Source organism: Pseudophryne corroboree, chromosome 4 (assembly GCF_028390025.1).
Source record: "Pseudophryne corroboree isolate aPseCor3 chromosome 4, aPseCor3.hap2, whole genome shotgun sequence".
Lineage (NCBI taxonomy): Eukaryota > Metazoa > Chordata > Amphibia > Anura > Myobatrachidae > Pseudophryne > Pseudophryne corroboree.
This window is the reverse complement of record NC_086447.1, coordinates 230,884,758-230,911,192: the sequence shown is the minus strand read 5'-3', so window position 1 is coordinate 230,911,192 and position 26,435 is coordinate 230,884,758.

Genomic DNA, 26,435 nt, shown 5'->3' with positions numbered 1-26,435 from the left:
TACAAGTGGCTATGCTCTGAACATAGTCAGTGTAGAGGGGGCAGGCTGCTGTATACTGCGCTGTACTCTGCTGTAAATTAGCTGTACTTTGTCTATCTAATGTGGCTGTTCACAAGCAGCACCACATTGTGTATTGTGTTACTCACTGTCAGATATTCTTCTATTATTTGTACTGGTGCGCTTTACCCTAGTACGCTTTGTTCAAATGCATATATAAACCCCGTGATTAGACACAGTTTGAACTGAGCTGCAAGTTGAATAAAGAAAAAAATATATAGCTCTATTGCTTGTACTGTTTGGGTGGTTCACCCTTGTGCTATTTGTTCATGTGCATATATAAGCCCTGTGACTCCACAAAGTTTGAACTAAGCTGCAAGTTAAAAATAGAAAAAGAAAAAAATATAGCTTTATTGTTTGTACTGTTTGGTGCGCTTTACCCTAGTGTGCTTCGTTCACATGCATATATAAGCCCTGTGACTCCATGCAGTTTGAACTAAGCTGCCAGTTAACAAAAAGAATAAAAAAATATATAGATGGAGCCACGCTAGTGGTAGGTCCATCTGTGACTAGGTGCGCCCGCCTGGGCACACCTAGATGCTGTGAGCATCTCTGTCTAGATGGGCGCACACGCCTGGATGGAGACGCGCCCCATTCACTTTAATGGAGAGCATATCCGTCCGGGCGGGCGGGCGCGTGCGCCCAGACAGAGATGCTTACAATGGGAAGCAGCTCTATGCACTCCTGGCGTGACTAGATGGATGGATCGCCTAATCACGCCGGGAGTGCATGCCTGCGACTTGTGGGGGTAAGATAAGCGTGGCTCCATCTGTATTGTTGTATAATTTTTTGTATTGTTCTGGCAACTGCAGCCCAGTATGCTGTACCACAATGTGACTTTGTTCAAGGACAATTCCATCTTGTACCACTTTTCATGTCTGCCACTGCTGTGTGACAGTGGGGGTCATTCCGAGTTAATCGCTAGCTGCCGTTGGACGCAGCGCTGCGATCAGGCTAAAAATTAGCATTTCTGCGCATGCGTATGCACCGCAATGCACAGGCACGTCGTATGGGTACAATGAGCATTGTGGGTTTGCACAGGGTCTAACGAAGATTCCACTCGTACGGCCGAACGCAGGAAGATTGACATGAAGTGGGCGTTTCTGGGTGGCAATTGACTGTTTTCAGGGAGCACAAAAAGATTTTGCAGGCATTCGCACTTCTGCAAAGCAAAAATATACTCCCCAGTGGGCGGCGACAATGCATTTACATGGCTGCTAAAAACTGCTAGCGAGCGATCAACTCGGAACGACCCTCAATGTTCCTTGGATGTGTTATAAACTGTGGTATGTTTGTGCTGCTGCTCTGTCACTTAGTAACTAGCCAGCTCACTGCAGCCTTTGGCCTAAAGCTGATGAAAACAATATTGTGAGCTGTGAGGTGGTCAGAATTGACTGGAAATGAGTGGAAATGAATGGTATTGAGGTTAGTAATACTCTAGGAACAAAAAAAAATCACCTAATTATGCAATTTTAGCTTTTTTGTCAATTTAAAAAAAATTGGGAAAAAACCCATAACCAGTAATGGCCAAAATACAAAACTATGGAGGTCATTCCGAGTTGTTCGCTCGCAAGGCAATTTTAGCAGAGTTGCTCACGCTAAGCCGCCGCCTACTGGGAGTGAATCTTAGCATCTTAAAATTGCGAACGACGTATTCGCAATTTTGCGATTACAAACTTCTTAGCAGTTTCAGAGTAGCTTCAGACTTACTCGGCATCTGCGATCAGTTCAGTGCTTGTCGTTCCTGGTTTGACGTCACAAACACACCCAGCGTTCGCCCAGACACTCCCCCGTTTCTCCAGCCACTCCTGCGTTTTTTCCGGAAACGGTAGCGTTTTTTCCCACACGCCCATAAAACGGCCTGTTTCCGCCCAGAAACACCCATTTCCTGTCAATCACACTACGATCGCCTGAGCGAAGAAAAAGCCGTGAGTAAAAATCCTAACTTCATAGCAAATTTACTTGGCGCAGTCGCAGTGCGGACATTGAGCATGCGCACTAAGCGGAAAATCGCTGCGATGCGATGAAATTTACCGAGCGAACAACTCGGAATGAGGGCCTATATCCAAAGCCAAAATTGGATGATGAATTAGAACCAAAACCAGCAAAAATGGTCCAGTGGAAATCTCTAGTATAAATCCTGTCTATTTTCATGTCTTGCACCTCCTAAATTCCTTCTAAGTAGACATAATTTGCCATGTTTGGTCATATAAATTATGTATGTAACAGCATCTACATGTGAAGTATATTTATTTAAATTAGATAAGATGGCACTAATAGCATTGGTCTTGTAATCAAGATATAGGAGCAGATGTACTAAACCTTGGAGAGTAATAATGTGGAGCACGGCTGCCATCAGGGGGGTACTGTGGGGACAACTGTCCCAGGCCCGACCACTCTGACAGAGAAAGGAGGGCCAAGGCTGGTCAGACCAGCTGCCATTAATGCCTTTCTGTCCCCTGCTGCCTATTTTGCTAGGCCCACGCCCCACATTTTATGATGGCAGTCCTGATGTTGAGAGCGATAAAGTACAATCCAATCAGCTCCTAACTTTCATTTTTCATACACAGCCTGTAACTTGGCAATTAAGAACTGATTGGTATTTTATTTGTCTATACTTTAGCACTCTCCAAGGCTTAGTGCATCTACCCTATAGTTGTTTACAGGGATTTAGATAAACAACACTAGTAATATTATGAGAACTACAATCAGTGTCTGTGCCTGTTTTGCTCCTAGTGCTGCATGCAAAATGCACTTTTACAGTCCACTAAGGGTCATGTCAACCAAAGAACTAACATGGGGGTATATTTACTAAGGTCCCGATTTTGGCCGAGATGCAGTTTTTTCATCAAAGTGTCATCTCGGTAATTTACTAAGCAAAAATCACGGCAGTGATGAGGGCATTCGTAATATTTTGGAAGTCCTAGGAAAAAATCACGAATCAATACACCATCGGTCAAATACGCCTGCAATTTGCTAGAAATCGGGAATTTACTAAAAAGTGCAAAACACAAACACTGCCGACAATAGCCAAACACTGCCGTGCTAAAATACAAATCGTGAAAAAGTGCTAAAAAAAAACAGACCTGCTTTTTTATCCTGTGTTTGTATAGGCATGCACGGATCCATGAGATCCGTGCATGTTTTTCAGTGGGAGGGGGGGGGGGGGGGAATGTTATAAATTTTCAGAAAAAAAATTGCGTGGGGTCCCCCCTCCTAAGGCAAACCAGCCTCGGGCTCTTTGAGCCGATCCTGGTTGCAGAAATATGGGGAAAAAATGGACAGGGGTTCCCCCATATTTAAGCAACCAGCATCGGGCTCTGCGCCTGGTCCTGGTTCCAAAAATACGGGGGACAAAAAGAGTAGGGGTCCCCCGTATTTTTGAAACCAGCACCGGGCTCCACTAGCTGGACAGATAATGCCACAGCCGGGGGTCACTTTTATACAGTGCCTTGCGGCCGTGGCATCAAATATTCAACTAGTCACCCCTGACCGGGGTACCCTGGGGGAGTGGGGACCCCTTCAATCAAGGGGTCCCCCCCCAGCCACCCAAGGGCCAGGGTGAAGCCCGAGGCTGTCCCCCCATCCAATGGGCTGCGGATGGGGGGCTGATAGCCTTTGTGATAAGTGTTTGATATTGTTTTTAGTAGTAGTACTACAAGGCCCAGCAAGCCTCCCCCGCAAGATGGTACTTGGAGAACCACAAGTACCAGCATGCGGCGGAAAAATGGGCCCGCTGGTACCTGTAGTACTACTACTAAAAAAATACCCCAATAAAGACATCACACACACACCTTGACAGTATAACTTTAATACATCCATCCACACCTCCATATACACATACTTACCTTATGTTCCCACGCAGGTCGGTCCTCTTCTCCAGTAGAATCCATGGTGTACCTGTAGAAAAAATTATACTCACATAATCCAGTGTTTTCGGCTCCTCGGTAACTCCATTTGTAATCCACGTACTTGAAAAAAAAAAAAAACGAATACCCGACCACGAACTGAAAGGGGACCCATGTTTTCACATGGGCCCCCTTTCCCCGAATGCCAGAAACCCACTCTGACTGATGTCTAAGTGGGTTTCCTCAGTCAACCGCTGACCTGACAGTTCCCACCATTGGTTACAATGGAGCGCATAGGCGCTACATTGTAACACTGCCGTGTGCCGCCTGTCATACAGTACAGGAGCGCACAGCCGATCAGGAGGGTCCTACAATGTGGCGCTCCCTGATTGGCTGAGGAAACCCACTTAGACATCAGTCAGAGTGGGTTTCTGGCATTCGGGGAAAGGGGGCCCATGTGAAAACATGGGTCCCCTTTCAGTACGTGGTCGGGTATTCGTTTTTTTATTTTTTCAAGTACGTGGATTACAAATGGAGTTACAGAGGAGCCGAAAACACTGGATTATGTGAGTATAATTTTTTATACAGGTACACCATGGATTCTACTGGAGAAGAGGACCGACCTGCGTGGGAACATAAGGTAAGTATGTGTATATGGAGGTGTGGATGGATGTATTAAAGTTATACTTTCAAGGTGTGTGTGTGTTGTCTTTATTGGGGTATTTTTTTAATAGTAGTACTACAGGTACCAGCGGGCCCATTTTTCCACCGCATGCTGGTACTTGTGGTTCTCCAAGTACCAGCTTGCGGGGGAGGCTTGCTGGGCCTTGTAGTACTGCTACTAAAAACAATATCAAACACTTTGAACAAAGGCTATCAGCCTCCCATCCGCAGCCCATTGGATGGGGGGAACAGCCTCGGGCTTCACCCCTGGCCCTTGGGTGGCTGGGGGGGACCCCTTGATTGAAGGGGTCCCCACTCCCCCAGGGTACCCCGGCCAGGGGTGACTAGTTGGATATTTGATGCCACGGCCGCAAGGCACTGTATAAAAGTGACCCCCGGCTGTGGCATTATCTGTCCAGCTAGTGGAGCCCGGTGCTGGTTTCAAAAATACGGGGGACCCCTACTCTTTTTGTTCCCCGTATTTTTGGAACCAGGACCAGGCGCAGAGCCCGATGCTGGTTGCTTAAATATGGGGGAACCCCTGTCCATTTTTTCCCCATATTTCTGCAACCAGGATCGGCTCAAAGAGCCCGAGGCTGGTTTGCCTTAGGAGGGGGGACCCCACGCAATTTTTTTTTTACATTTAAACATTTTTTTTTTTAACAAGCTGCACAATGAAGCCCAGCACGGATCTCTCAGATCCGGCCGAGATTCATTGTATTAAAGTCGGCAGTGTTTTACAAGTCACTCACGTAAATCACTGCCAAAAAAACCGAATGACATCGACATCGGAAAACCCGAAAATGCAGAATACGGCAGCTTAGTAAATTAGTCGTAATCAATTCAAAAAGTTGCATATTTACACTTTCGATGTCATTCGTGATTGAACTTTGACCTCAAACGGGAAAACACAAATCTTAGTAAATTTACCCCCTGGTGTGCGTTTTACAATTTTTAATGCATTCTGCCAAACTTCTAATCAAGAAGGTTTGTTCCACATACCAAGCTCATCTATCATTTAAAATGTATCATTTAACAGTACAGTGTAAGCTAAATTTGGTTCCAGATGTGTAAATAATCTGTGAAACTAAATTGTTTGCTTACTATTTCAGTTGATTCATTTAATGGGCACTGTACAAGTATATAGCACATTATTTCATCTGTTGTCTAGACCAGTGGTTCCCAAACTTTTTTGAATCATGGCAGCCTACAGTATAAAAAAAAAATCCCAGCACCCCTAGGCCAAAAGTTGCTTATTGAGAAATTTTGAACAAAAATATGAAATTAAGTAAATTGTGTTTATATGTCATCATTAGGTTCAATTATGTAGTGAGGGACAAGATTTGATTGAGTTTGTCCACATATTTTATGACTGACAGCCACCAGCACTAGTTTTGCCTATTACATTGACAATAAATAGCTTGAATTGGTCCTGAACCACCAAACTGAGGCAGCCCTGCAAGTATCACGCGACACCCCAGGGTGCCATGGCAGTTTGAGAACCAGTGGTTTAGACCCTACTGATGAAAAATAATGATACCAAAGGTTATAATATAGTAGTTGACAGGCTACCAGATATCCTTTATGGAATATAACAGGCACAGGCCTCAAAAATATTCAGTGCAGACCCCCGTTGAAACATTGGGCCTGATTCATGTTTGTAAGTAAAGCAAAAAAGCAAGCAACTGGGAATAACTGTGTTATACAGGTTGGGCAGATGTAACATGTGCATAAATTTAGATTTGGGTGGGGTGTGTTCAAACTGAAATCCAAATTGCAGTACAAAAATAAAACTAACATTTGTAGGCTACATGCAAAAGCAGCCAGCATTTACCTTGCACAGAAAAAATATAAATGTATTTGCTCCCCTTGCATGGCACCATGGTTTGTTCCAGACACAGTTACGGTAATTTACCATGGCTATTTGGTTTGCCAGGGGCTATCCAATTAGCCCCATTGTGGCACACTCCTTCCCCCGATGCCGGCACCTATCGCGGATTATACTTTGCGTGTTTCAGGCACACAAAGCATAATCTGCAATAAATGACCCCCCGACCCGCAAAAAGTGCAGAGAAAATACATAGGTCGGCAGCTTCTTGAGGGACCTAAGTATTTTTGCACGAACAAATGGGTGTTTTTCTCTGGAACTAATTGGATAGGGTGGTAAAAAAATGAAAACCCCTAATTTTTCATGCCTGCACCACTATTGCAGGTAATTGGAGACCCCCCAAAGTTACTTGTTTTTTTCTCTTGTCTTACAAACATAAATCAGGCCAGTTGACAAGAATGTGACCATTTAAGAAGAGATGTATGAAATCTTAGAGAGATAAACTGGAGTAGTTGCCCATAGCAACCACTCACTTTCTAGTTGTCATTTATCTATAACCTAATTCGTTTCTATGGGCAAATGTTCAATTTTAGCAAACTAACTTTGCATTAAAAAGCTTAATTTTACTAACTTGGATTATATCATTTCACAGGTTTTTAATGTTTGCTTACATTGAAAACATAGTTAATATGGGGCTGATTAACACAGTTGATCAAATTTGAATATTCTATATTTCAAAAAATGTTTTAATAATTTAGTAGTCTCCTTCTTTTCAATGCTGATGTACTGGAACATTATTTGGAGTACATTTCCTAAACACTCTCAAATGGAGACGGGAAGGTGTGCTTATAGCAACCAATCAGATTTGAGAATAATTAATGTAGTCACATCTTGATAAAATATTCAGGGCCGGTCAATGGAGCAGTCCCCTGCTGGAGAAATGTCCTCAATGGACTCAATGGAGATGTACTAAGCAGTGAAAAGTGTGGAGAAATGAGTTAGTGAAGAAATTGCCCATGGCAACCAATGAGCTGCTCTGCATAATTTCATAGTAATGCAAATTATGTGTTACTTCAATGCTGATTGGTTGCCATGGGCAACTTCTCTACTGGCTCACTTCTCCACTCTTTTCACTGCTTAGTACATCTCTCTTTTAAACTTCTACACTGCCTTCCATTCAAAATGTATTCCCAAACTGTCCCACAACGAGCCACTGTGAATTAAAAGTTATCTAAATATACTTTGAAGCTCTAGACACGGGCTAATGTCACTCCCAAATTGTGCTTGTTGATATATCTAATTTGTTTGATAAAAGAGTTTCCCCTTATTGCATACTTTCCCTTTTGTGCTGTCGGATTCCTGAAGTTCCTTCCCAGGCCCCAGTAAGGGAATGTCTTATGTATGTTTCACAAGCAACAAAATTCCATTCTCAATTTCCTGGGGATTTTTAATTTGTAGCCATTAGTTACCTGCCTTATTGTCTCAATACATCATTTTTCACGCTAATGAGAGATTTGAGCCCACTGAAATAAAAAAGCAAAATCCACGCAAAACCCATTTTATTACTGTATCCGTCAACTGCTCCTCAACTGCACAGTTTAATTGAATCAATGCTTTCTCTGGTACATTATTGTTATAAATGGCTCGCTATAAATGATTTTGGTAATAAACCTAAATAATGCAATGTGAAATGTGGTGCTAAACATGGATCTGCCTAATTCCTGTTCCAGTGATTTAGATTAAATTGACTGTGGTGCTGTTTTGTTTCAATTGCTAGGAATACATTTTTCAAAAATATATGTCCCCATTGGATCCTTAATGACCAAATGCCACAATGCAATCACAACATGGCAAATCAAGAAAATATATGTTGTTTTGTTCCTTTGTGTACGTTCTAACAGAAGTCTGTTGGGGAACAAAAAGTTCACAACTAATGGGACATTTGTATAACTTTTACAACTCATAAACATTTATTGTTACAGCTCAAATTTATCATGAAATATCAATCTAGTATATGACCTGTGTATGGAATTTGTCCTTGAATTTTTGCTAGATACTCACTTAAGAATTTAATAAGCAATGTTTATGGTTCTTTGGTGGACGAATGCTCACATCTAACATTATATACTGTATAATGTTAAATTGGCACTATTTCATGAAGAAGTGACCAAAGTAACAGCAGAATGTATTGTTTGAGACTATATGAGTGATGAGGGTATTGATACATGTACTAAGAACTATATGGCAATATACTATTTGTTCCTTATAACCCTTAGAATTAAGTCAGTATACTGTATTAGTAAAAGCTGTATGTATAATATCTTCAGTTGTACTTTATTTTATTTATCTTTTTATGTAATTTTGCATTTTTATTATCTTTAGTTTGACCATTATATCATATGACCATTTATCATATGACCATTTGCAGGAATCCCCCATGTCATGCTTTGGTTTTTCTTTTCATTATAATTCTAGAGTAAAGGATTCATGAGTTGGACATAAAGTTCATTGTGCTGTTTAAAATACATAATTTACTTTTGTGCATGTGTACCAAAAATGACTTAATTTTGCAGCCGAATTAACATTTTGACGACCAACCGTGGCCCCCTCCAAATGGAGAGAGGGATCAGAGGAGGGAGGCGGAGTGTAATCTGTGATACCTGAGGTATCACTTTCCTTTGTCTGGGAGCCCCATTGCTGCAGGAGACTACATCCTCCACAACAGCACAACAATCCTTTCTGGTGCAAAAAACTGACAGTCAGATAGAGCACAGCTGAGTGTCAGTAACTGGCAGCAGACTGAGGAGAAGCTCTCTGATACTGAAGTGGCAGTTACCTAAAACACATCAGTTTGAAATCAGAGGAGCGTAAGGTGTCTATTTACTAAGCCTTGGATGCAGAAAAAGTGGACAGAGATAAAGTACCAGCCAACCAGCTCCTTTCATTTTTTAAAACCAGCCTGTGACATTGCAGTTAGGAGCTGATTGACTGGTGCTTTATCTCAGTCCACTTTATGGCTTAGTAAATAGCCCCTTAAGGACTTTTAGGAGGGGTGGCACCATCTTATTTAGAGGGTGCGGAAAAGCAGCACCAGAGAGAGGGTGACATCTTGAGAACAGCAAGTTTGGGAATTCAAATGTGCTACTGTGTGGTATAATTTGAATTGGAGACCACAACTCTTCCTTGTGAGACCACTATCTTTTTATAAATATGGGAGGTAGGGCACAAATGTATAGTTTGCAGAGTGGTGCCGAAAACCCTAGCAATGACCCTGACAATGCCTAATGGGAGGGGAGGAAATGAGTTCCACCACCTCTCCAGGACCACTTTAAGGCCTGTATATATACAGAGCCGTAACTAGACCTTTTGGTGCCCTGTGCCAGAGAAAGAATTGGCGCCCCCCCCCCCCACCACCATTATTTTCAATAGGGGCATAAGGCACATGCCCTGTAGGGAAGGGGTGTGACAAGACTGATCACAGAGAAAGCACATACTATGATGTCCCTTTCCACATTTTTAATATATATTATAGAAATATAAATAATACACACACACTTATAGACCACTGCAAGAAAGTGGATTTATACCACATTCATGCACTTAACTTGAGAGCTCGTTGTTATTCACTTACAATACCCTTTATTAAATAACATATTTCAATATTCTGTCATACCCAGGATTCAAACCTATAACCTGTTGAATTCTAATCAAACACCCTACTTATTGAGCTATTTGATCCTGCATAAAAACTATGAACACTATATTAAGCTACTGGTACTTTGTAAAAAAATAATCATCATTGCAATTGAGCACATCTTCATAGTGTGCAGCCACACATCCAATCTCTTGCAGCCACACACTACATAGATCTGCTCAGTTGCAATGCTGATAATTTTTTCAAAAAGTACAAGGTAAGCTTCAAATAGTTAGAATTCTCTAGCTTAGAATTATCTACCTTTCTATGCAAGGGCACTGGGCAGATAGCGCAATGAATAGATTGTCTGACTGCAATTCCACATGCAAGGGGTTGGAATCCCGGGTATGTCAGCATCTTGAAATGTAATAAAGGACAGTGCGACTTTATCACAAAAAAATCTCAACTTGTGTTCATGAATGTTGCATAGGCATTAAAGACAGAAGGGGTCAGGTAGGAGACAGGGGAGGTCAGGAGATGCTTGGCTTTAAAAAGGGGGGAATCTGCAAGTGAAAGTAATTATAATAGATAATTGACAAGTGCCACTAACAGCACCCCCTACATTGCAGCGCTATGTGCGGTGCCCCCTCCGCACACACCTAGTTACGGCCCTGTCTATATCTATATATTAATTACAAGTGATGGCACATTGAATAGTCTGAAGACTTAAAACTGATTGTTTTTTAAAGTAGCACATTTATATTATACACTACTGCTTTCAAACGGCATGTCAGGAGCAATGTTAAGGTGTTCACATATGCTATTATTTTTAACTCACATTGGGGCCCATTTATTATCACTAATGGGCTTGTTACACATGCTGAAATACATGTTGTTACTAATGGGCCTGTTAATTATTAGGGGCCCAATGGTGCAACCAAATATTCAGCAAACTCTGAAAAGTGATAGTAGCAGTATTGCGGGATCATGGGGACAGTTTCCAATCAGCTGTTTCTACATCGGAGCAATACTGAATTACTCTAGTAGTTACATTTCCACCGATAATAAATAGGCCCCAAACTGATTGTATTATATGTTTAGATAAAAGTGATGCCACATGTGTGGCACCTGAAAAATTGAATAAATAAATTTGAATAAAAAAGGTCATATATCTAGGATTGGGCATTTTGTGAGCATAATTAAGATCTGCGTATGCTAAATATAGTATATCGGTATTAGAAACTGATTATTACCAGTTATCTATATAACGCACAAATATTCCACAGCTCTTTACAGAGAATATTTGCCCAGTCACATCAGTTCATACCCCAGTGGAGCTTACAATCTATGTTCCCTACCACACGTATACGCACACACTTACACACTAGGGTTAATTTTGTTGGGAACTAATTAACCTACCAGTATATTTTTGGATTGTGGGAGAAAACCGGAGTACCTGGAGGAAACCCACGCAAGCACAGGGAGAATATACAAACTCCACACAGTTAGGGCCATGGTGGGAATCAAACCCATAACCTCATTGCTGTGAGGCAGTAATGCTAACCATTACACCATCCATACTGCCCATATATATATTAAGTCTTTCAGACTTAAATGCTGATTCAGAGCCACACACATTGCTGAGACCACATCAGCATCCTTTGTCATAGTCCCATCTGTGACTTTATGCTAATACTAGTATAAGCTCTTCCTATGGTGTACAAGCATGCATCTGACTGTGCAAGGACTGAAATGCCCACTTTAAGCATCTTCCTTCTTTATTAATCTGTAGATGCAACCATTGGTCGCACCATCAAAATTTGCACCAGTCCCATACTGGGCAGAGCTTGGCCTCCATTGCAGGTGGTTAAGTATATGAGTTTGCAACTACATCTGTGACACCCCTGCAAAACTCCCATAACACACCCATAAGTAGGTACATCTTCATGCGTCTTACTAGCCAGTCACAGTCCCCGCCCCCGCCCAGGAACACACAATACATTTCCAATGCATTTGTGAGACCCTGCATCTCAATTGCTACTACAGCTCTCTGTGTACACACTATGGGACACATGCACTGTGTGAATTATTAGAGACTTAGACATGTGCGCAGTTGATGGAAATAGATGGGAATATGGATCAGAAAATAGTGCTTAGTGTACTAATAGCTGCCCAGATATATTCGGGTGTTTTCCCAATCACCAATAGCAAACAATCTAAAAGCAAAAATGTGAATATAGCTAGGGCGCCACCACCTCAGATGTATATGCTAATATTTTAAAATAATTAACAATGTTAAGAAGTAATGAGAGAGTCTATTATAGTGTCCCAGAGAAATTTCTTTGTACTTCCACAGGTTCACTTTCCTCCAATCAATCTTCAAAGCCGAGAGCTTCTTATAAATAAGTGTCCATGCAAAAATAGAAAGAAAAGCACATATAGTGTAGTATTTTGGTTTAAAAATCGACAATTTATTTTACAATTCAAAGAATGTATAAAAAGTAAGTGCACTTTTACATCCAAATAAAAGTGAAAGCGTTCACTTTACATTAATAAAATTGGAACCGTACCGTGCCAAGCTCCCAGTATGGAGCAATGGAGAATTCTGCCCTGAGGAAGAGTTAATAAGAACTCGAAACGCGTTGGAGGCTCATTGATCCATCCACCTGCATCCACAACTGGAAAGGAACTTAGCTGGTCCTGCTGCCGGTGTATAGCTTGGAAGGAGTAAGAAGGAATTCCGGAAACTCCAAAATCTTTTGCTCTCTCCATTGCTCCATACTGGGAGCTTGGCACGGTATGGTTCCAATTTTATTAATGTAAAGTGAACGCTTTTATTTGGATATAAAAGTGCACTTACTTTTTATACATTCTTTGAATTGTAAAATAAATTGTCGATTTTTAAACCAAAATACTACACTATATGTGCTTTTCTTTCTATTTTTGCATGGACACTTATTTATAAGAAGCTCTCGGCTTTGAAGATTGATTGGAGGAAAGTGAACCTGTGGAAGTACAAAGAAATTTCTCTGGGACACTATAATAGACTCTCTCATTACTTCTTAACATTGTTAATTATTTTCAAATATTAGCATATACATCTGAGGTGGTAGCGCCCAAGCTATATTCACATTTTTGCTTTTAGAATGTGCGCAGTTGATACTCATTGACCATTTGTATCAACATTGCGTGATCCTCAGCCCTGTTGTTTGTCTGGCACTTTTAGATTTTTAACACTATTCTCTTTGTTTGTTATAAATACTGCATTGTATTTTATTGTATAGGAGAAATGTGGAAATACAAGCTGACAAAAGATGAAACTTACTGTAGCATATATTGCAAACGGGTGGTCTTCTGTTTGCCGGCGGTCGGGCTCCCGGCGCTCAGTATACCGGCGCCGGGAGCCCGACAGCCGGAATACCGACAATTACTTTCCCTCGTGGGGGTCCACGACCCCCATAGAGGGAGAATAAAATAGTGTGGCGCGCGTAGCGCGCCACCGTGCCCGTAGCGTGGCGAGCGCAGCGTGGCGAGCGCAGCGAGCCCGCAAGGGGCTCATTTGCGCTCGCCAAGCTGTCGGTAAGCCGGCGGTCGGGCTCCCGGCGCCGGGATGCTGGTCGCCGGGAGCCCGACCGCCGGCCAGCCGTAGTGAACCCATTGCAAACAAATGGAAAAACATAGTGAGTTCCAAAAATGTACCTAAATCAAAATTTCTAAATGATATAGATAGGTTCACAATAGTTTCCTTCATTCATTCCAATTGCAAGAAAACTATAGAAGAAGATACAATGCTTCTTATGAGTCGTTGTCTTTTATATCACATAAATACATTGCATGATTTCCTGAAATGAGAAACCATATTATGATACATAAAGGTAGGAAAAAAACCGTAAATGACTTGGTGGCCTTCTTTAGTATTCTCCCTGCATTGCGCTTTCTTTCAAAGCTTTCAATAAAAAAGAATTTGCTGCTTGTAAATCCTTATTTTGCCATCTTTATGGATTGTCTAGCACTGTCCAATGAGAGGCACAGAATTGAGTTACAATTTAACTCTTTACTCTGCTGACTTGATTGCTTATAGATGAGTCTAGCACTCTCAATTACATATATTAAATATGTGTTAATAATAGCGTTATATGTCCCCTTAAAAGACAGTTGCGAAAAGGAAATTATATTCTGTTTACATGCAATCTTATGCCTATAAGTATCAGTTCATACTGACATGTTATCATTTATTTCTGTCATATACTGTAATTGCATGTACTCAGCATATAGAATTGAAAAAGATTATTATGACAGCAAATGGCTTTGACCCAGTACTGAGGATGGTCATCTAGACATCATTGCCATGTTTTGTCTTAATAGAAAGGCTTAACTTTCTTGCCTTATTACTTTGGCAGAGGCATCAAGAGGGGAGGGGAAGCAGGTACTAATTACTGGGGCCCAGGCTAGCTGGAGGGGCCCAGCAAGTGTCCCGGTTCCCCAACTACTCAAGTGTCAGCTGGCAGCAGCCTCTCTTTGCCCAGCAGCCAGCACATGCTGCTATGTTCTGGGCTGCATGGGATTTGGAAAATACAGTAGCCCTGCTCAGCCTACAGGAGAGAGGGTGGGGGGATGCACTCACACTGAAGGTGCCCCCATGGATATGCTGCTGGATGAGGGTCAAAGGGCGCCCCCCTGTGCTGGGTGCCGCAGAGCGAAAGTATTATTTTTAAAAGAAGTGTGGCCACAGCTCCTGCAATTAGGCACACCCTCTGCATTACACCCTCGGCATTTTAAGCAATGTAACCCCTTGTTCCTGTGTAGCTGGTATAAGATACATAACTAAACAGCTAACTTCCTCGCTGATGCATTCTTCTACCCTGTATACCGTATCGGTGGGAGCATATGGAGACTTATACCCCTTTTACACCACCAGCTAGTAACACGGGTTATTGCACATGAGCATGCATAACCCGTGTTGCTGGCTGGTGTAAAAGGGTCGAGTTGGAATAATCCGGGTCGTGTGACCCGGTATTCCAACTCGGGAAGTTTGCGGGGTTGAACACGTGTTCAACCCGGCAAACTGAGCAGTGTAAACGGTATCCGGGTCGATGCGACCTGGCTTCCCATTTACACTCTATGTGCGGGAGGCGCTTAGAGATCATGTTATCTCCAAGCACCGCCCCCGTCGCGTCACCGGCAACGTCACCAACCCGGCAATATGCCAGGCTGGTGAGTCCGGTGTAAAAGGGGGCTGATGCGGGTCGCAGCCGGGTAGCTCCCATGTCAGGATTCCCGGCTGCAACCCGCATTCTTTGGTGTAAAAGCGGTATAAGGCAGTGCTTCCCAAACTCTGCTAATACAGTCCAGGATTCAAGGATATCCATGCTTGAGCACAAGTGACTTACTTTAATTAGTACTGTAGCCAATTTCTTTTAACCATCTGGGCTCAAGCATGAATATCCTTAAAACCTGTAATGTAATGACGGAGTTTGGGAAACTCTGCCTTAGAGCACAGTTCAAGCTTTAGAGCACAGTGTTTTCTTGTGTGGACATAGGTGATGTTACATGGTGGCTGTGCAGGGCTAATATGGTAAGCTGGGCTTCAAAACGATAAACAATAATAAAAGGAGAGTATCTTCATCTTTACCATGTAGTACTTGCGTTATGACAATAAAAAGGAAAATATGTACAGTACATTTCCTTGCTAATGTCATTTCAAACGCTTCCCTTTATTATTAGACTTTCCCTGGCCAACACAGTCTCACTCTGTACCTCTTGTATGGTTTTATATAATTCTGTCTGGTTTTTTTTTTCCCGCTACAAATCAGCTTCTCTTTACTACAGTATATCACAGCTCTGAATCTCTTTATATATCAGATCTCTAAATCTTTTTATTTATCACAGCTCTGCATATCTTTCCAGGATGCAATCACATTGTGAATGTCAGCGAATGTGCGATGCTATCGCGGCCATGTGCAGACAATCAAAGGTCAGTTATTTGCGATTTGACCAATCAAATGAGAATAAAGCTCCAAATGCCAATATTTTTTACTTAAAGTAGGGATTTTTCCCAAATTTTCATCTGCTCATAGGTGGTGAATTTAAATTTGCGGTAAAATTAACGCAAATTTGTTTTCTATGAGAATTGCATAGACACTTTTTCATAAATCACGATACTTCATGATATTTTTACAGTGAAAACTGCTTTTCATAGCTACCTGAATTTGGCCCTTTCTCTTTAAGATTTGATAAACCTCACCCACAGTAGCATAGTGGATTTGCACTTTTTAAAGTTTGTAAAACAGTCTCACACTTCATCCCTGTTCCATTGGAAAATTTAATTGGTGCTTTTGATGTACAGTAGGATATTGAATTAATATTTTTCTTTGTGTGCAATAATCTGTCTATATTATGCGGTGAATTCATGGCTCATATTTACCATTTTGGGACAAACTGGATTAAAGTTCTTTGATATATTCCAGAAGTTGTTTAACAAGGAAATTAATCTACAGTACTGTATGTAGTGATTAACAAAAGTTTTGAAAGCTTCATGTTCTTTTTGTAGGGTTAATGCAGGGTCCATTTATTTTGGACTGGACATGAAGGTGATATGACTTTTGAACATCTCTGGATTTTATCTTCACCATATGTATTTTCTGAAGTTTATTGCTTTGTGATGGCCAAACTTGCCATTCCTGGAGTGTAGTGTCAGCTGTTTTTCTTTTAACTAATGTTGTTTATACAGCTGCAGTATGATCCTTTCTTTTTATTTTACATGAAACTATCTCAGAGCTATCAGTAACCAAAGAAATAATGTAGAACAACAAGAACAAGGATGCTTGGAATCTAAAATCTTAAGCATAAGAGTTTTGTTATAAAGTTTCTTTATTTTTGCTCCATATGACTTCCTAAGGACCATATTGATGGAAAGTGATCGACTTTGATTAGAATTTTTGAAAAATTTGTATTAATACAGTATATACAGTACTACATTGTGTTAAAATGTTTTATACACAACTTTATTTTATAAGAAAAGACCTGAAAAACAACAATTGCTAGATAAATACACATGACACCATGTGAAATAACGAATGCATTACCCTCTCTTCTCGCTGTAGGAGAGCACTTACATGCCAGTGGACAGAACTGGGTCTGCATATGTGTAGATAATTCAGGGTTGTGTAATGAATGTATTGGTACTGTCACAGTGATGACCAGATAAAACTGCTTCATGATATGATCGAATGCATACTTCCCAACTGTCCTGATTTTCATTCCCGTATTTTGGGCACTGCCCACTGTCTCACCCACGGGCCGCGGTGTACCATGGTGGGGATGCAGTTGGGATGCTCCCTGAGCTCTGAGCTCTCACAACATCTATTCACAGGAGGCAGAGGGTCTGGGGGCATGCCAGCAGCTCACAGAGCGCTGGGCAGGCCGCATCAGTGATGAAAACGGAAGGTGTGGCTTGAGATCGTGGCATTCCCGCAAAGTCACACCCCCTTTGGGGAGGACACAGCCCCTTTGGGTCACACTCAGCTTCTCTGCGTGCAGGAGTCCTGGGTCTGTGGTGGATGTTTGGAGGTATGCAAATGGTATGCTGAACAGTTCAAGTAGGATTTTAACAGTTTATATTATACTAAATGGGATGTTAGTAGGCAACCTGTGATTGTCTCCATGAGTTTTTCAGACCTTTTGTATTACTATTATTTTTAATTATTTTTAATTTTTCAGTTTCTTGTCTAGGTCTAGTGATTCTCCCACAGCACAATGAAGGTTGTTGTAATCTCTTTGTGACCTCAGACACTTGTGGGGGGAACACATTGCTGTTTGTGAAAGTAAGATTTTCTGTAACTTTCTTGGGCTATTTTCTAACCATCAGATTTACAATGGGCAAAATTGCAGAAAGTCTGCAGAGCTACCAAAGGTCTCATTAAACAAGGCCATCTAATGTTTTTTTGGAAACAGCTAAAACGTATCACACTGTGATTTCAGCTATGGCAGTTCAGAACATAAGAAAATTCACACAACACATATTAATTATGATGACAATCATTATTTGTTGATTAAGAGAGAAAATAATTGACAATTATATTATGGGGCTAAATTATATTATGAATTATTAGGGGGCAAAATGAATGTATGATTATATTAAGATGACAAAATTATTTTAACATTATATTAAGTGCATAGTATTATTTTATAATTATACGGGTAATGGACAGAACTGTTTGCTGACAATGCAATAATAATTTATGATGGGCAACTCTATGAGGGCACCAGTTATTATATACACGTGTGCCACTACAAGAACCAGCATGCACTTGTGCCATAAGTACTGGAAGCATAATGGTGATGTGTGGCCATTTGAAAACTTCCAAAAAATCACTGCTTAATACATTTTCCCCCAATAAAAAGCTCACACCTTTTTATGTTCTCTAAAAAAACATCATTGCAAACAATTTGGAATTAAAACTAAAAATCTTTTAGCAAAGACAGTAAATGGTGGGGAGAAGTAGGTATAAAGCATGCCAGAAGTGCTGTCACACCAGCAAGCAGTGGTGGATTTAGGGGTGAGGGCGGCCCTAGGAACGACAGTACTGCCCGACCCCACTCACCTTGCATAATTGTGTTATTTTCATTGATTGGTTATATGCCCTCATTTGATGGTAGCCAATTCAATTGAAAATTAAAAAAGCCACTATGACATTTTTGTTATTTTTAATTACTGTAGGTATACATATTTACTAAGCAAGACAGCTTACAGGGGCAGTATGTGCATGTCCTACTTATTTACACTCCAATTAACATGGCCTATGGTACAGTACAGTGGAAATATTTTTCAGTTACATTTCAGTACAACACAAGTATTGAAGCGCTGCCCCTGGGCACGTGCCTCACGTGCCTAATGAGAAATTCACCACTGCCAGCAAGATGTGGCCATGCACCCTTCAGAGGGTTAACAATACTCTTAAAGGAGCATGGACACACCTTCATACACTTGGACTTGCCCTTTCATATTGGGCAGTGGCAGTTCCAGAGGTGGGGCTTCAGCACAGTCCAAAATTCAAATAGAGGGGCCCCACCAACTGCTACTCTTAGCATGCCGGCTATGTTCAGCAGAGTTTGAGAAGGCAGCTGGTGGGGCTCTGTGGCTCCTTAATTTGAATTTTGGATTGTGCTGCAGTCCCATATCTGGAGCCATCATTGGTACTGGGGCATGCAATTTTTAATAGTCTGGACACATCCAGTGACTACATACAGTATCAAGCATTTAGCCATAATTTAGCGTTAGAAGCAAATGCAGTTAAATGGTGCAAATTTGGATCTAAACAAACTAAGACAAGGGTGGCAACAGATGGTCTGGATTTGCAAATATCTTTCAAATGCAGCTTTGCGTTTACACTGTGATTTAGGGTTGCCTAGGATGTTATATGTTTAACTTGGTTTTGCCAAGGTGCAAAATGACACCTAGCACTCACCTGATATGTATGGTGTGAGCCTGTGTACACATGTCTGAAGAGAGTAATATTAATGGTAAGGGTGTACTGGGATACGGGTGGTCTTCAGTATGCCGAATGTCGGGATCCTGGCGCACAGTATACTGGCGCCGGGATCCCGACACCCAGCATACCGACAGCTATTCTCCCTCGTGGGGGTCCACGACCCCCCTGGAGGGAGAATAAATAGTGTGGCGCGCATAGCACGCCACCGTGCCCGCAGCTTGGCGAGGGCAGCGAGCCCGCAAGGGGCTCCTTTGCGCTCACCACACTGTCGGTATGCCGGCGGTCGGGCTCCCCGTGCCGATATGCTGGTCGCCGGGAGCCCGGCCGCCGGCATACCATACTACACCCCTGGAATACAATGGGACTGTGTGTATGTAGTATGTTCGTTTCAACTACTGGGGTGAAGGAAGAAAACTACATGCGGAGAACTTACCATAAAGTGAAGCCAGACTGCACCCACGCACCACAGTGAGGATTGACTGTGACTGACCGATAAGTGGATAGTGATTGCGAGATTCCGCTATTTCTATCTGCACACTGCAAAGACTATGAACTGTTATTCTACAACAAGGTCATTGCAACCACCAAGGGGAGCATAGGCTCTAGGATTAGGAACCTATGGTAGAAAGGGGTCCCCAAAGGTCCTCCTTATACCTGCCTTAGAAAAGGTCCCTGAGAGTGACACTGCACTGACCTATTTGGTATTCATATGCCTCAAGTTAGAACAGACCAGGGAGCTTTGTGACTACTACAATAGTTTACTTTACTGAATAAATATTAATAGTTTTATCCATGCAATTTTCATGTAGTTTTCTTCCCTTGCCCTAGTAGTTGACACAAACATACTACATACACACATCCCTATATCTCATTTCTCCCTTACCATTGAGAATACTATCTTCAGACATGTGTACGTACCTGTACATATCAGATGAATGCTAGGCACAACCCCTGCATTTGTGTATGTTCTATTATGAGTTTGGAATACTGGTGTGTCCAGCAGCTCCTGCTACCATGAGGTGGTATGTCATTTTAATTACACCTAACAGCTGGATTTGTCAGAGTGCTTGGCTGCTAAACTTTCATATGTACCTTTTACTTTAAAACCTGTCACTGGAATAAGTAACATTACTGACCTCTGTAAGGGGTATATTTACCATAGTTATGAGACAGCTAAGTCTAGTGAAAATGGGTGTTTACACTGGTGATAGGGTACTCCCTAAAAACCAGCGATAGCCTCTACCAGCCATCTCTGGCTAAAGTCTACCTGACAAGGACCACTATCAACTAGGGCAAGCAATGTGTGACACAGGTCACGAATGTGCTGGAAGACTCCACTTACCCATGACACTGCTGAGAAATCCAGTGTTAGAAATTTCTTCTATTGACAGTTTTTAATAAAGAGACGCCTTAGTCTCACTGTAGAGGAAAAACTGTGTGAATATGTTGAAAAACAAAATTTGTTATTAATATTCAAATTAAAAAAGGACTGTATTGTTTTAGCCTCACAGCTTTTAAACCTGTTCTTCAGACTGACTATTTCTCAAAGGCCTATCACCCTACCTCATAAATCCCCAGCCTGTGCATCTCATTGTTCTGCTCCCCACTCCTTCTTTGTGACCACCTATTTCCCCTTTATAATGGAAACCCTTGCAAGCAGGGATCTCTCTCAATTTGCTTTTGCTACATAATTGTATAATTTGCAGGTTGTGATTAGGGCAGTGGTTCTCAAACCTGGTCCGCAAGGTACCCTAATGGTCCAGGTTTTAAGTATCTCCATGCTTGGCCACAGGTGACTTAATTAGCACCTCAGTCATTTTGATTAAACCATCTGTTCTGAGCCATGGATATACCTAAAACCTGGACCGTTGGGGTGCCTTGAGGACCGCATTTGAGAACCTCTGGATTAGGTAATTATGTACTGTAATATGTGAACTTGTTTCTAGTTGTCTGAATTGTTAACCTTGTGGCTTTGTAATTTTGTTATACGTTCTATCTACAGTTTATTTACTTTACTAAATAACCATTGTGGAGCCATATAAATAAAAGATGATACAATAATAATTACATTTTTCATTAGGTGTTATTGTACACTGTAGCCTGGCAGCTTCTCTCTTTTTGAAATTTGAGTGCCGTCTTACAAAAAAAAGAAATTTCCATGACACTTTGCCTTCAACCGTGAATAGAAGATTGATACAGTATTGTAACTAAATGGATAAAAAGTCTGCCACAGGACATCATGGATTCTTAACTTAACCTAAACCATTGTGCAATAATTATTAATTATTGGAATTACATGTACATATACAGTATATAAGGCTGCAACTTAAAGGTAGTAATAATTCCCATACAATTTGTGTTACCTTTGCTGAGCTTTAATTGATAAAAGAATTGCAACGATTACATGAAAATCCACATATGCATATTTTGTAGTCTAATTTATGCTAAGGTCAAATGATGTTTTCATTCTCTTTAAAAAAATCAGTCCTTTCAGAACTGGCAAAATTAGCGGAATTGATAATAAATGCACAAGGGTTAAGCAGACCTTTGCAATCTGCTCCTACACATGAATGTAGTTATCTAAAATTGAGGAATAAATCTACATGCATGCTATGTTGCATAAAATATCTTTCATTTGCCTACCATATCAACCTGATTACATTATGAGGAACACACATTAAAACTGAGCACAGATTTTGATGTACATCATTTTAAATGGCAGAATCTAATCAAGAATTGTGCATTTATTAATATAAGGAGATACTCTCCCATTAATAGAATTAGCACAGACACAGCAAAAGAAGCAGTCAGGGGCACAAGGGCAGTGAAAGTAGAACAATATTAATATTTTAGAAGTGTACTGTTTTGAAGAAATGTAATAGCTGCTGTTCCCTTGAACATGACCTCTGTACTAGTAATTATATTATTTGAATATAATTTAAGTTTGATTAGATAAAGGATATTTGGGCCTGATGTCAAGTGAGTACCACGCCGGTTGGTGTAGCATGTTTTGTGTAGTTCTGCTATATGCAAGCCCAGAACAGTTGGCACACACATATCACCCATGTAGATTGGCATGATCCTGCCATTTACACTTGCTTGCCTCAGACAGGTAGATGTAGTAGGGCAGGAACACTCTAATGGAGATGAACTAGAGTAAGAGTGAGTTCCTGCAATTGCAAACAAATGCAGATAAGTAAAGAGATGCATTTAGGTTTGAGAAACTCTTTATGGGTGTTCAGAAAGGGGTTAGTTGTGAATGGAATCTGTTCAGGATACCAGCGTTCTGCATCATGGCTGTCGGAATGCTGGCACCAGAATCCTGACATGGATTGAAATGCCGGAGCTGGGATCCTGAATGCCAGAATCCTGATCAAGCTGTGTCAGGACTCCTGTTTGGTAAGCCACGGGGTTGGTGGGGGTGTTAGGTTGAGCTGCGGGGGGAAGGTTAGGGTTAGGCTGTGGTGGGAGGAGTTTAGAGTTAGGCTGTGGGGAGAGGGGGTTAGGATTAGGCACCCCGGGGAGGGTTAGAGTTGGGCTGTGGGAGTGAAAGAGTTAGGTTTAGACTGTGGGAAGGGGTGTGTGTTAGGTTTAGGGACCACCAGGGAGGGTTAGGGGTAGGCTGCGCGGATGGGGGGAAGGTTAGGGTTAGGCTGCGGGAAGAGTGGGTTAGAGTTATGGTGGTAGCGGGAAGGGTTGACATACTTACCCGACCAATGTTTGGATTCATTGGGATACTGCGGTGTCAGTCATATGACCACCTGCATCCCATCCGCCGGGATATCGTATGTATCACATATGAATAGAGGATGATGGTGATGATCATGGTGGGGTCGCCAGCACTAGTGAGCCATATATACTATGCCATTTTGTGAATGTACCATTGACTGATGATTTATTATGATCAGGCATATATTAAGCTTTTGTGCAAGTATCTTTAAAAAAAAAAAAATTCTTGTACACAAGACAGATCTATTTTTCAGCGATATTGCAAAGGGTTTTTTAAAGTGAAATTGATGTATTAAGTCATACTAATATGTTTATTGCACATCAAAGAAATTGTTTAAAATTGGGGCACAAGTAGGGGCGTATTAACAGAGGAGGAGGCTCATGGGCAGCCTCCTCCATCTGGACCTCTTCTCTCTAGCTGCAGCCGGGCAGCAAAGTAGAGTCTGAGCACTAGGGGGCATAGCCTCTACTGTACATGCACAGTTCTCTGGGTAAATGGTGCAGCAGCCATTTTCATGGAGATTTCCTTACTGTGCATGTGCAAAATGGCAAGAAAATGTTCCTGATTTGTGGAGAGATGCCGCCAATGACTGTGGACTCTGGAGAGGCGAGTATTGAAAATATGGCTGCAGGGTGAGCGATGTGAGCCTCCCTGGACTCAGGGGCCCATGTTCACTGCACACCTTGCACCCATTATAGATATGCCACAGAGCACAAGAGAGATGTAAGTCTGTGGGGCTGATTCACAGGTGGACACTATAGCAGTGTGAGATTATGCAAAAGCAATAGGGGGCATATTAAGTAAAAAGAAACCCACTGCCAGCTTCTGTGATTGGCTGCTGCATCCAAAGATGCAGCATGGGATCATCTGCATGAACATCGGACATCTGAGCTTATATATTATCTTTTATATATATATATATATATATATATATTGATCATACAAATTCAGTGCTCACCTAATATTATCACTTCAAGCTGTAAATCATCTGAATTCAGGGAATGTTAGTTCCAAATTATTGCAATAGTTTGTTAATCTGACCAGCCCCTTCACGACCTTTCCCCTTTGGTCAGTCCCTAAACTGACTTTTAGAAATCTGAGCATTGCTCTCATTATTAACATATGGACGATAGGGGTGAAAGAAAAAGTGTATCCACAAATATTTTATATAAACAAAAGGCTACAATCCATAGCACTCATACAGTACATCTGCGGTGCCAGTGGTATTTGTTACCACACAATTTAAATAAATAAAAAATCATACAAATTCAGCACTCACCTAATATTAACACTTCAAACTGTAGTCAGCTTAACAAACTATTGCAATATTTTGGAACTAACATTCCCTGAAATCAGATGAATTACAGTTTGAAGTGTTAATATTAGATGAGTGCTGAATTTGTATGGCAGCCACTGGGGGAGGGTAAAGGATGCAGAGGGGCCATGAGGTCCCTCTGAGATTGGCAGCTGCTGGAAGTTTATCTACAAGCAACCACCAGCGGTTTCTGACTAGTCACATCTGATGCCACACCAGGCAAGTGGTTAAAGATTGATTTTGAATTGCATATGATCAGAATTTCAGCATTTACAGTAAACACAATATGATTCTGCAATTTGGGTCGCAATTGAGGATAACTCTGCATATAGCCCATTGTGTTAACTCTTTATGACTATGAATTGATTTTGATAAGACTATAGTACCTATATAGTACCTTTATATATATATATATATATATATATATAGTACCTTATACTAAATAGTACTATATATATATATATATATATATATAGTACCTTTATAGTTCAGTAAAACAAATGAGATTTTATATTTGAGCTGAAAATCTTATGTCTATCCTTTTTAAATATAACTGGGTGTAACTTTGTTTAACTTGGCCAGGAAAACTTGACATATAGTACATGACGATTAATTGTAAATGTCATTCGAGACCTTACACTGCTAGAATTGTGTGCTGATTTTCATCTCAGGTGGCCAAACCATTTGTCACACTTTGTGCTCCATTAAGTTTGCAAGAAAAGCTTATTTTTGTTTCTTTTCATGTAACTGAGCAAATCATATATATTTTTGTTTCAGATTTTCTTTTTGGACAAATTGTTTTTTATTTAGATACTAATCTAGGTTAAATATATTTGTCATTTGTAGACATTATATAAGAAATATATGGCAAAATTGTTAGTGTGTGGGCATCTTCTATTTTCATGTTACCGCTGTATTTTCCTTAGAATTTTTTTCAATATGTGTGTGTGTGTGTGTGTGTGTGTGTGTGTGTGTGTAGAAATGGCTGTGGTTAAAGACTGATAAAGTTTTCAGGCAGAAAAAAATAGATATTCTTGAAAGAGGAGTGCGCTACTGCACAGACTTCCTGTCCTCCAGGGAGACATTATGCCCTATCCCAAGATGGCTGGCAAGATCGCTGCTGAGCATGTACAGGATCCATCATGAGACTGTGTACAGTGACATGGTGGGAGATAGAGGTCTCCTGTTTAGCTTTTATGAGAGACCTTGTTAATATAGTACTTGCTATAAAGCTGTTCCAGCATCCCTGCACAGTAACCCATTAACAGTATACACTCACCAGCTGGGGAGCCGTATGAAATCCCACTACACTTTAGCTCTGTTCCATCACCAGTGAACAGATAACAGTGCGTATGGATGTATCTGCAATCTATCACTAAAACAACAACACTGGTTATGTAACTTGGCTGTTCATAGTAATCCGCTGGTGTTTGCCTATGTAACCATGCAATATCAACATTTGCACTCACATTATTTCCAACAGATACTGTATGGTACACCAGCCAAAAGAAGGGTTACACTTAATCCAGATGGCTGCCTTGCAGGCAGAAGGAGCAAGCAAAGTCTCATTATGTTGGGTTATGCCAGAGAATGGTAACCCCAGGGAATTGGTTTTAGGAGATCATTTAATGCAGTTTTGTTTTCCTTGTACATTATAGTAGTCTTCAAGTGTTATTGTTCAATAAAAGTGCTGTAGCTCTGTTGTTGAATTGTGTTAATTGAAGTTAATACTTTCTTGTTCAGAAATTTTCCTGCATGTATAAATATTCTCTAATGTTTACAGTATTGTGGAATGATAGGCTGGAAGGTAAGCCTACAATGTGAGTTAGCGTTGGTTAACTGGGTATACTATCTGCTGATTGGTGCAGG